At 62.9% G+C, this 9287-nt stretch overlaps 1 protein-coding gene across 1 annotated transcript in view; it reads right to left on the bottom strand.

The window, feature by feature from the left end:
• The window catches only part of INF2 (inverted formin, FH2 and WH2 domain containing), a 28569-nt gene extending 19282 nt beyond the window's left edge, over nt 1-9287 (bottom strand). Inside the window, exon 1 of the mRNA XM_021711077.1 lies at nt 9214-9287. The gene's annotated coding sequence lies outside the window, so the exon portion shown is untranslated. The remainder of the gene's footprint in view (nt 1-9213) is intronic.

Genomic DNA, 9287 nt, shown 5'->3' with positions numbered 1-9287 from the left:
CAGCCGTGGCCCGGGTACCCCCCAGACAGCCTTGGGTCCCTGAGGCCCCTCTTGGTGGTGATGGGGGGCTGCCCCGCCACCATGAAGGGCAAGGGAGCCGGGCCTCTGCGCACACTCCCGTCCACCTCGGGTGCTGCTGCCTAAAGAGGCTGAACCGACCCTCCCCCTGCCCCCGCCTCCACTGGCCGGAGTCCCTGTCCCTTGGCACAGGCTGAGTGGATTGAGCGTGAACTCTCCCAGGCCAGGCCTCTGGCCAAAACATCCTCTCCAGCCAAGAGCCCCAGGGGTGCCTCTGTGCAAAAGCCCTCAACCATTTAGAGGCAAACAGTGTCGCCTAGAGCCACCATGCCCCAGGTCCTGGGAGCCCCCAGATGCACAGGGTGCCCGCCGACCTGAGTATGTTCCCTTTTGGCATTGCCCAGCCCTGTTCACCAGAGGCGACGGGCTCTCATTTCCTGAAACATGCCATCGACAGGAGCCCCTGTGGTCTGTGGGTACCTATAGCAGGAGGTAACTGGCTCATTCATCCACATAGAGTCCCGCGCACCTGTGCTCTGGCTCTGAGTCCTGGGGCTGAGCTGTAGCCATCGGCCGTGCCCCACCAAGCACTGTCTGGGGGCCGCAAGTGGGCACAGGGCCGTGGCCTGGCACAGACTGGTGTCTAGCCAGGAGAGCCAGCTCTGCCAAGGACCCAGAGGCCGAAGCCAGGGCCCCTACCCTCTCTCTGTGATGTCCCCCAGGCTTCCTGGCTCATCCAGGGACACCCGGTCAGGCTCTGTGCCAGGGACGACTCCCTAGAAATGTTCCAACTGCTTTTCAGGAGGAGAGTCTGAACAGGCAACAGCCCACAGCCAGCCCACATACGAAGACAGAAAACTTCCGCCATGCTCAGCGGCAAACAAACCCCTTCTGCACCCGGCCCCAGACGCCAGGACTTGGCTGTCAGCTGACAGTTTCCTTGACTTTTGTTCCTGATTCCAACTTGGGACCCACCAGAGACAGCCAAATGTGCTCCCCACCCACCTCGAGAGAGCCCAACTTCCTGCTCCCCCCCAGGTCCCAGACAGCTGCCTCCACCAGGGTATCCCCAGCCTTGTCTTTCTCTATAAAAAGCTTTCCGTACATATATACATAGAAATAAATATATAGATGATGAAACTACAGAGCTTCCTCACTCCTGCTTGCCTCTGGTCTGCCAACAGGAGGGGCAGTGGCCCTGCAGCCCCGAATAACAGCCGTGCCCACTGAGAGGTGGCTGTCCCTTTCTCCAAGGGTCACAGGGGAGGATTCGGGTACACAGAGCTCCAGGGAACACCACCCCAAAGGTGCCAGTGCCAACCAAGGGGGCAGAGCCTCATTCCTGGGCTTACAGGTGGTGTGACCCAGGCAAGTGCCTCTGCCCTCTGTTCTCCATCCATAAAGTGGCTGCAGTGGGATCCCACTAGACAGGATTAGAGCCAGTTGGCATAGAGTGAGCGCTCAGGGGGACTGTCAATGTCCCGCTCAGCCCTGGCTCGTTAAGGGGATGGCCTCATGGGGTGGAGCCACAGGCACAGGAATTCGCCTTCTTTGCAGAGTTTTTCCGTAGTCGGCACCAGCTCCCACAGTCCACCCACTCCTAGCACCACTGGAACTGCAGAGGGCAGAGGCTTCTGTAGATGAAGATCCTGAGGCTCTGAGGGGCTCACCCCCCACTGATATGTCACTGTGGCTCTCCAGTGTTACTAACGTGGGGCCCTCAGAATGGGATTCCTGCAAGGTCTCCCTCTTGGCCTGCGTAGGTCCTGTGTGGGGGCTGAGCGTTCCCTGGCTCCAGCACAGGGGCTGCCCAAGGACCTGGAGGTCCTCACCACCTCCTGGGGACAGCCCTGTGGCAGGATGCCCGCCTGCCAGCTCCGGCCTGGCCTGGCCAGCCTGGGGTGGCCATGCCAGCACCTCCATCTGAGCACCCACACTGGGGCAGCTGTGCTGACTCACGGGAAGCCACAGAGCCGCCGCCCCTGCCTGGCAGTTATGTTAGGCCATGTGTGGGGGCAGAGCCAAAACTGTCCCCCACCTGAAACCATTCACCCAGTACTGCTGTGCAGATGGAGAAACGGAGCCGGAGAAGGCAGGCTGCTGGGGTGGGCCCCGCCCCGGGCTGTGCACAGTGGCTGTGCCACCTGCCCTGGTTCAGAGCCGGGTGGCAGTGGCAGGCAGCCCAGATGCGGAGCTGAGTACCCAGCTCTAAATCCTGGCTCATGTGGGACCTGAGCAAGCTATGCAAACCCTGGTCTCGGCCCCCTCATCGGCCTCCCAGGAGCCAGCCACGAGGCTTCACGTGACCCAATGTGGGGATGGGGGTTGTACTGGGCATGGAGGCTCCCTGGGACATATCTGAGTCCACCACGGGCAGCCCCCTCCCCTGCAAAAGCCCCACTGTTAGGCGCCGGGGGAGGTCTGCCCGAGGGTCCAGCTCCCATGAGGCACGCGCAGGAGCCTGGCACCGTGGAAAGGCGGGTGCTGCTTCCATGCCTCCGTCCCTGAAAAGATGGCAGGGGACCAAGGGGCTCTGGGGGCCCGGGCAGAGGTGGGGTCCAGGGTAGGCACAGGCTAGGCACGTGTGACCCCTGAGGGGGACTGCTGCCTGGGGGTGGGCAGGCAGCTTCAGGTGCCCCTGCCAGCAACGGGGACGGGTTGATGCTTCTGGGCCCAGAGCCAGCAGGGGTGGGGGCAAGCAGGAGTTTGTCTTCCATGAGGTGGGCGGGCAGCATGGCAGGAGGGGGATTCCGGAACTGGGAGGCAGGGGCTGCCACACTGTATTTTTAGCTCCTCCAGGAGCCCAAATTTTTCCACTGCCTGGCAAGCCTTGATCTCCAGATCTGCACGCGTCCCCCGCAGCTCCCCGGGCTCCAGGGTAGCCCAGGCCCTGCAGGGTGAGGGAGAACCTGGGACCGAGCCTGCCCTGGCATGACCCCTGCCCCCCTCCCTCCCAGAATCTCCGCTCCTTTGAGGCCTCCAGCATGTGGGTCATCAGGTTTGTCCGCTACCTGGTGCCTCTCCCACTGCAGACAATGTCCCAGGGAGGCACAGCAGGCCTCAGGAAGGTGAAGGCTGAGTATCCTCCCACTGCCCACATGTCCAGAGGCATGGGGTACGCAGGGCCTAGGGGAAGGGCTGGCTGTGTCTCCACTGTCCTCTGGCTCATCTCACATCTAAGAAGCACTCCAGCCCTGCCACCTGCAGTCTGCAGATTTCTGGACAGAGTGCAAGGCCCCTGCCTCCCAAGTCCTGGAACTCCTGCCACATGCAAGTCCTGCTGTCCCCCACCCCCAGCGGTGCCCAGCAACAGGATAGAGGGCCCCCTGGAAAGGGTGAGCAGGAAGACGATCTCATCAGTGTCAAATTAGAAAACAAAAGACAGGGAGCAGGACGAAGGGCAAAACACACACAGTGTGACGCATCCCCAGGACACCTGCCCGGATACTAACAGAAGCTGCATCTGGGATGGATTTGGTTACTTGTATAGTGTGGAAAACAGAAAGCAAAATGCCTGGAAGACACCATTTCCCTCTTACAGAGGGAGGCTGGTCTCAGAGTGCCCCTGCTCCCACCCCCAGCTCACTAAGGAGGAAGGGGTGGAGCTGGGAGCCTGGGGTCCTTCCTGGTGCTCTGGCAAGTGTCGTGGGAGCCCTGTAAGTGCAGAGGGGCGGGAGTCTGGGTTGGCCAGTGCAGAGAGGCAGGGGATACCACTGTCAGGGAGCCAGGCAGATGGGCTGTGTCTCTCGGATCTGGGCAGCAGGCACATCCTCCACTGACCCCATCCCACATTAGGAGCAACCGGTGGACCTCACAGGGAGAAGGGGTGATGGGAGGGGTACAGCAAGCAGGAAATGCACGGGGAGGGGGAGGGTCTGCCAGCACAGCCCAGGCAAGGAGGGCAGGAAGGGCAGGCGCCACAGCGGTAAGCCAGGCTTTCACTTCCACCTGCACCGACGCTGAGCGGGGACTGGGTCTGCCCTCCACACAAGAGTCGCCAGCGGGGCCCTTCTCTGGGCCTCAGTCTCCTCAGTTGCACAAAAGCCGGGGGAGGGGGGGCTCTCTGAGGGCCCGGCTGCCATGGGCACTCCTGGGTCCTGGCCTGGAGTCTGGGGGAAGGACAGTGACAACAATGACGGTGGCTGCCAGGTGCTGCGTGAGCACAAGGCCGCGGAGGGGGAGCGATGCCTGCAGACTACGGTCAGGGTCAGCGACCGGAGAAGGCAGCCTGGCCAGCCCATGGGGGCGGCACTGGTCTACCACAGGCCCCAGCACCTGGTCGTAGACGCCACCTGCAGGGTCCTCCAGACGATGGGGGTAGGTGGCCAGGAGCACCAAGACTTCAGGTTCACCCTCATAACCCCTGCCTGGGTTTTGTCCCCAAGACCAGACCCAGGCAAAGACTCCTACTCCATGAGGGCCGCCCCCCCCGCCCTCCCCCACCCCGTCCTTCTGCTGTTCTCAGAAGAGGCCTCTCCCAGCCCGATGGGGAGGGGGCTGACTGGAGCCAGACCCCGACTTCAGGGTTCAGGTCCCAACTGCTATGTGCTTCTGCTGCCCCCACCTTGCCTGTGCCCAGGACAGCAGAGCTACCGGCTGCCTGCCCACATGCCAGGCCCCGTCGTTCCCATCCCCAGCCCACGTCCTGACTAGTGGCGGCCTGTCTGGGAGCAGGAGAACAAAGACAGATTGACAGTGGGGGGAGGCCGAGCCCTCGCACCCCAGCACGGCCAGGGGCTGCTGCCAGGGCCCAGAGCGGGGACAGCTCTGGTTCCGGGTGAGACCAGGCTCCCTGATGAATGGCCCGGCCCTTCAGATGACCCACAGGTTCTCCTGGTTTCTGTCACCAAATGAGGATGAGGGTGTCCATGCCAACCCGTAGCCCACTGGCAGGTCAAGGAGATGCCACCGTCACCCAGGAGTGTAACCACCCCAGGTGCCATGCCCAGCTGCTCACCCTTCCTCACAGCAGCTACCTGCTTGGTAGCCGGCATGGAGCCGGGATGGTGCTGGGATGGCTCCGCTTAGCGTCCCTCAGCTGCCTGCCCCAGGCGGCCAGTGCCAGGGCTTGTCAGGCCCGACCGGGCGAACAGGATCCCAGTGTGGGCACCGTGTGCTGCTGCACATGGCTCACTGGGACACAGGTGCCAGAGTCCCATATGGACTCAGTTTTCCCATCTGCAAGATGGCCAGGATGTTCTCAGGTGCTGGCCCTGGGTGGGCTGGCCCAGCATTGCCCACCGGGCCCCTCTTGGCTCCCCCCTCCACAGCCTGGGCCATCCTGAGCATGGACAGGGGCTGTGAGTACCCCCGAGGTGCACTGATTCTCTGGCCACTTGCATCTGTGCATGTAGGGGACAGAGTCAAGTGGGGAACAGAGGGCAGCCCTCTTACCCCAACCTCATGCCTTCTTCCCAATCCTGCGGCAGATCGACGTCTGCCTCCCCACCGCTGGGCACAGTAGCCATCCTAGCTGTACCTGGAGCGGGAACAGGGATGCAGGGGCACAGACAGTGGGAGACGCAGGCTATACACTGAAGCCACATCCTGGGGCCCACAGGACCCAGGACCAGGCACAGATGGGGAGATGGAGACCACCTCACACAGCTGGCCACATCCACTCCCACCGGGCAAGGTTTGAAACCGCTAGGGCTCAGAGAGACTCCTGTCCCATGGCTGTGTCCACCCAGACTGTGTGCATCTGGGGGGCTTTGGCAGGGTCTGGCGAGGGGCTGGATGGGCCTCTGCCCACAGCAGGCAGTGGAGCTTGGAGGAGACCAGAGAACCACCAACCCAGTTGGGACACCCGGCCCCTCCCCTTGCCTAATCCACGGGTGCTGGGTCAGCCTCAACTGGAGGCTTTGGTGTTGGCCCTCAGTGGCACCATCTGCAAAATGGGAAGCAGAAAGCCTGCCTCCACTTCCCCAGGGGGGCCTCTGCCTTCACTTGGAGAGAGGCCCAGGGCAGAGCTCTGGGGCAGCAGGGCCCCCTCCAGCCCAGCCCGTCACTCCCCTCTCCCACTTGGACCTGGGGTGCCCAGACTGCACCAGGCTCACAGCACGTGAGCGGCTCAGCACCCTGTGACCCTGCAGAGGTCTCGGTCAGCCCAGCTGGGGCTCCCGTCATACCCACCGGCTCCTGCCAGTCTCCACACCATCTCAATGGATGGGATGGGGGTGGGGGAAACAGTGGGCACCCCAGCCATGACCAGTCGCTCTTCTAGGGCAATGACCTGGCCTGGCCCTTCTCTCTGGAGTCTCCTGGTGCCTCCCCCGACTTCCTGTAGCAGGGAGCAGCCAGGAAGCGGCCGGGGAGGAGGTGGCGGCCTAACCCCAGCCCCCAGCCACCCTGTCCTCAGACAGCACTGGGAGAGGGGCCGTCACTGTGGCTGTCACACCCGGGCTATGGCTCTAGCTCTAATCTGCCAGAGGGACCCGCACTGCAAGGAAGCGGGGGTCCAGGCAGGCCCCTGGCCCCTGTCTTATCTGCATGGGCTGCTGCTGGCTCACATGGGGGGTGCCTGCCCTGTTTGGGGGCCCGGCAGGACAAGGCTGCCCTATCCCAAAGTAGTGGTACGAGGACCCTGAGCCACCCCCCAGTGGGCACTGTGGTAGTGACAAGGGACAGAGACAAGCAGGGGACAGGTAGCACCTGGGAGGGAGGGCAGCTCCCCCATGGGCTGGCCCATTCACACCCTGACTCCCAGGTAGCGCCCTGTGCCTGTCTGGTAGGGCTGAGTGTAGCCGGACTCTGCCCCATGGAAGGGTCAGATAGGCACAAAGGCTGACACACAGTAGGGGCTTCATCAAGGCTCTGTCAGAATGGATGACACTGAGGTTATAACTTAGCTGCTTTGTGCCTCAGTTTCTCCACCTTTGACATGGATGCTGTCTCCAGGACCCAGACCTTCCCCCGGGGAGGGAGTGAGGCTGGAGACGGTGGCAGGAGCGTCAGGCCAGCTCCCCCGTTCCTTTCCCTGCACATGCACCTGGCGTGTCGTAAGGGCCCAGGGTGTCATGAGTGGCGCAGGGGACAGGCCAGACTCCGGCCAGCCCTCGGAGCAGATGCAGACCTTAAGAGTGGGGACCCCAAGCAGCAGCTCCAGTTCTTCATTTAATTACACCTCAGAGAGGTGCTGTGTGAGGAAGGACGCCACAGCCTCTCACGGGAGGACAGGCACGGCTGCTCTGCTCACCCTGCCTGGTGGTCGCCATGGAGGTTACCTGGTACCCCAGGGGCTGGGCAGGTGGGGTGGCTGCATGAACAGACCCCATGCCGGCTCAGGTCACAGACTGTCTGAATGTGCAGAGGCAGACTGGGCAGGACCCTCCTTACTAGGTGAGGCTGGCAGGGTGGCAGCCTCCCTAGTGGGAGGCCATATGCTCACGTCTCCAGTGACGGAGCACTCACTCCCTTTCACGCACTCCCTCCTTCATACCCCCAGGATACCAGTCTCTTTGTCCCTGACATGTGTCCCCTGGCACAGCTCCGCGGTGGTCCCTGCAGACAGCCCTCCAGAGACCAGCTCCTGCCTGGCCTCTAGCCCCTGGCCCCCGCCACTATCCTGAAACAGGCATGGGCGTGTCATTTACAACATACTGTGTCCACTGGGCTGCGAATCATGCACCTATTAGATACCTGCTGTTTGCAAGACTGAAGTAGGGAGGGGTAAGGCGGGACTCTGGGCAGTGACTGAGAGCCAGGGATGTGAAGCTACCTCAGAGCAGCCCTGTGCCCACCCACAGGCAGCACCTGCTGTTATCCGGTTATCTTCCATTCTCCATGAACCCACAAACTTTCCAACCTGGAACAACTGCTTTGATGGAAGGAGAAGGGAGTCTATTTCAGGCAGGAGCTTGCAGGTCTCGAAGGTGAGGGGTGTGCAATTAGCTCCGACAGACAGCCTGTCAGCACCTCCACAAAGCCACCTCCACAAAGCCAGAGGCCTCCCCCAAAGGTTAACTCTTTGCTGCTTGGAGGCTGGGCTTTGATTGCTCCCAGGCAGCCGCCAGGTGGGTCACATCTCCCCAGCGATGTCCCCTTTTCCAGCCCACAGGGCCCAGGTGGTCCAGGGATGAGAGGGTGGGGCCGCGGCAGGGGTCAACTCCTGGGAGGCCCAGGAGAGACTCCTGCACCCACCTGGCTTTTTAAACAGCCGCTGCTGGTCTGCTGGGGTGTGGGGTCAGAGTAAGGATCCAGACCCGGATCTGGAGCCATATGCTGGTATCTGCTGCACAGGGCTCCAGGCATCCATTCCCCAAAGGTCCCCTGCTCAGATAGCACCCGGAGGGGGTTTGGAGCATTGCTCAGGTTCCTGCCTGAGCCACTGTCCTCACCCATCAGAGTGCAGATGTGGAAACTGAGGCCCAAGAAGGCCAGTGCCCTCCCCAGGTCCCAACTCTAGAAGGAGGCGCTGGGGATGGCCAGCTGGAACGTTCCAGCTCCAGCGCCTGCATGGGTGTGCCTGACCTCTGGCTGAGTTCCTGGTTCCTGGCCCAGGCGGGGTCTCTGCCACCCCCGCCACTCTGGTGCCACCGGCTGGGGCCGGCCATAGTGCTGTGGTTGCACGGAGGCTGGCCCCTGTGCAGCCTGAGACCCTGGGTGGCCAAACTCAGATACACAGGCCAACCCCACCCCTGTGTCCCACGCCTTAGATTATGGTCATTCCAGGTTCACTCTCCAGGGAGAGGGTGGACAGGTGGGACGGGGGGAGCAGGGACCGCCTTCCACCGCATCCGGAAGAAACACAGAGCTGCGACCGGTGCTCACCCGCCCAGTCCCACAAGGGTGAAGGCCAGACCCCGCGTGCGCCCACTTGCGCCAGAACGGCGAGAAATCACGTAGCCAGTGTGAGGCCGCAGGCCAGCGCACCTCGAGGCGACACACTGGCGGCGAAGCCAGAGCTGAAGTTTTATTTTCCCGACGGGGGCTGATTCACGGTCAGGATGTGGCAGCCGCAAGGCGGGGAAATCCCGCCTGCCCTGGAAGAGGCGCGGCAGAGCCTCGGGCCACCACCTTGCGGGCGGGGCGCCCCCGGGGTCCTCGCCCAGGAGCTGGGTCCCGGACGGCTGGCCGCCACCGGGGGACACACGCTGCTGCCCGGGGTCCCACTCTCCAGCCCCAAGCGCGGCTCAGCCTCCTCCCGGACTCAGTTTCCCCTGGAGCTCCTGGCGGGCCAGGAGGCCGCGAACTTACGGGTTTGGGGCAGAGGCCAGAGGACGGTGGTCAGGCCGGCGGTCCGTCCGGGGCCGGGTCGGAAGCTGCGAGCA

The sequence above is a fragment of the Carlito syrichta genome, unplaced genomic scaffold, assembly GCF_000164805.1.
Source record: "Carlito syrichta isolate Samal-C Ts95f unplaced genomic scaffold, Tarsius_syrichta-2.0.1 Scaffold301850, whole genome shotgun sequence".
NCBI lineage: Eukaryota > Metazoa > Chordata > Mammalia > Primates > Tarsiidae > Carlito > Carlito syrichta.
This window is presented reverse-complemented; position numbering and strand designations above follow the sequence as displayed.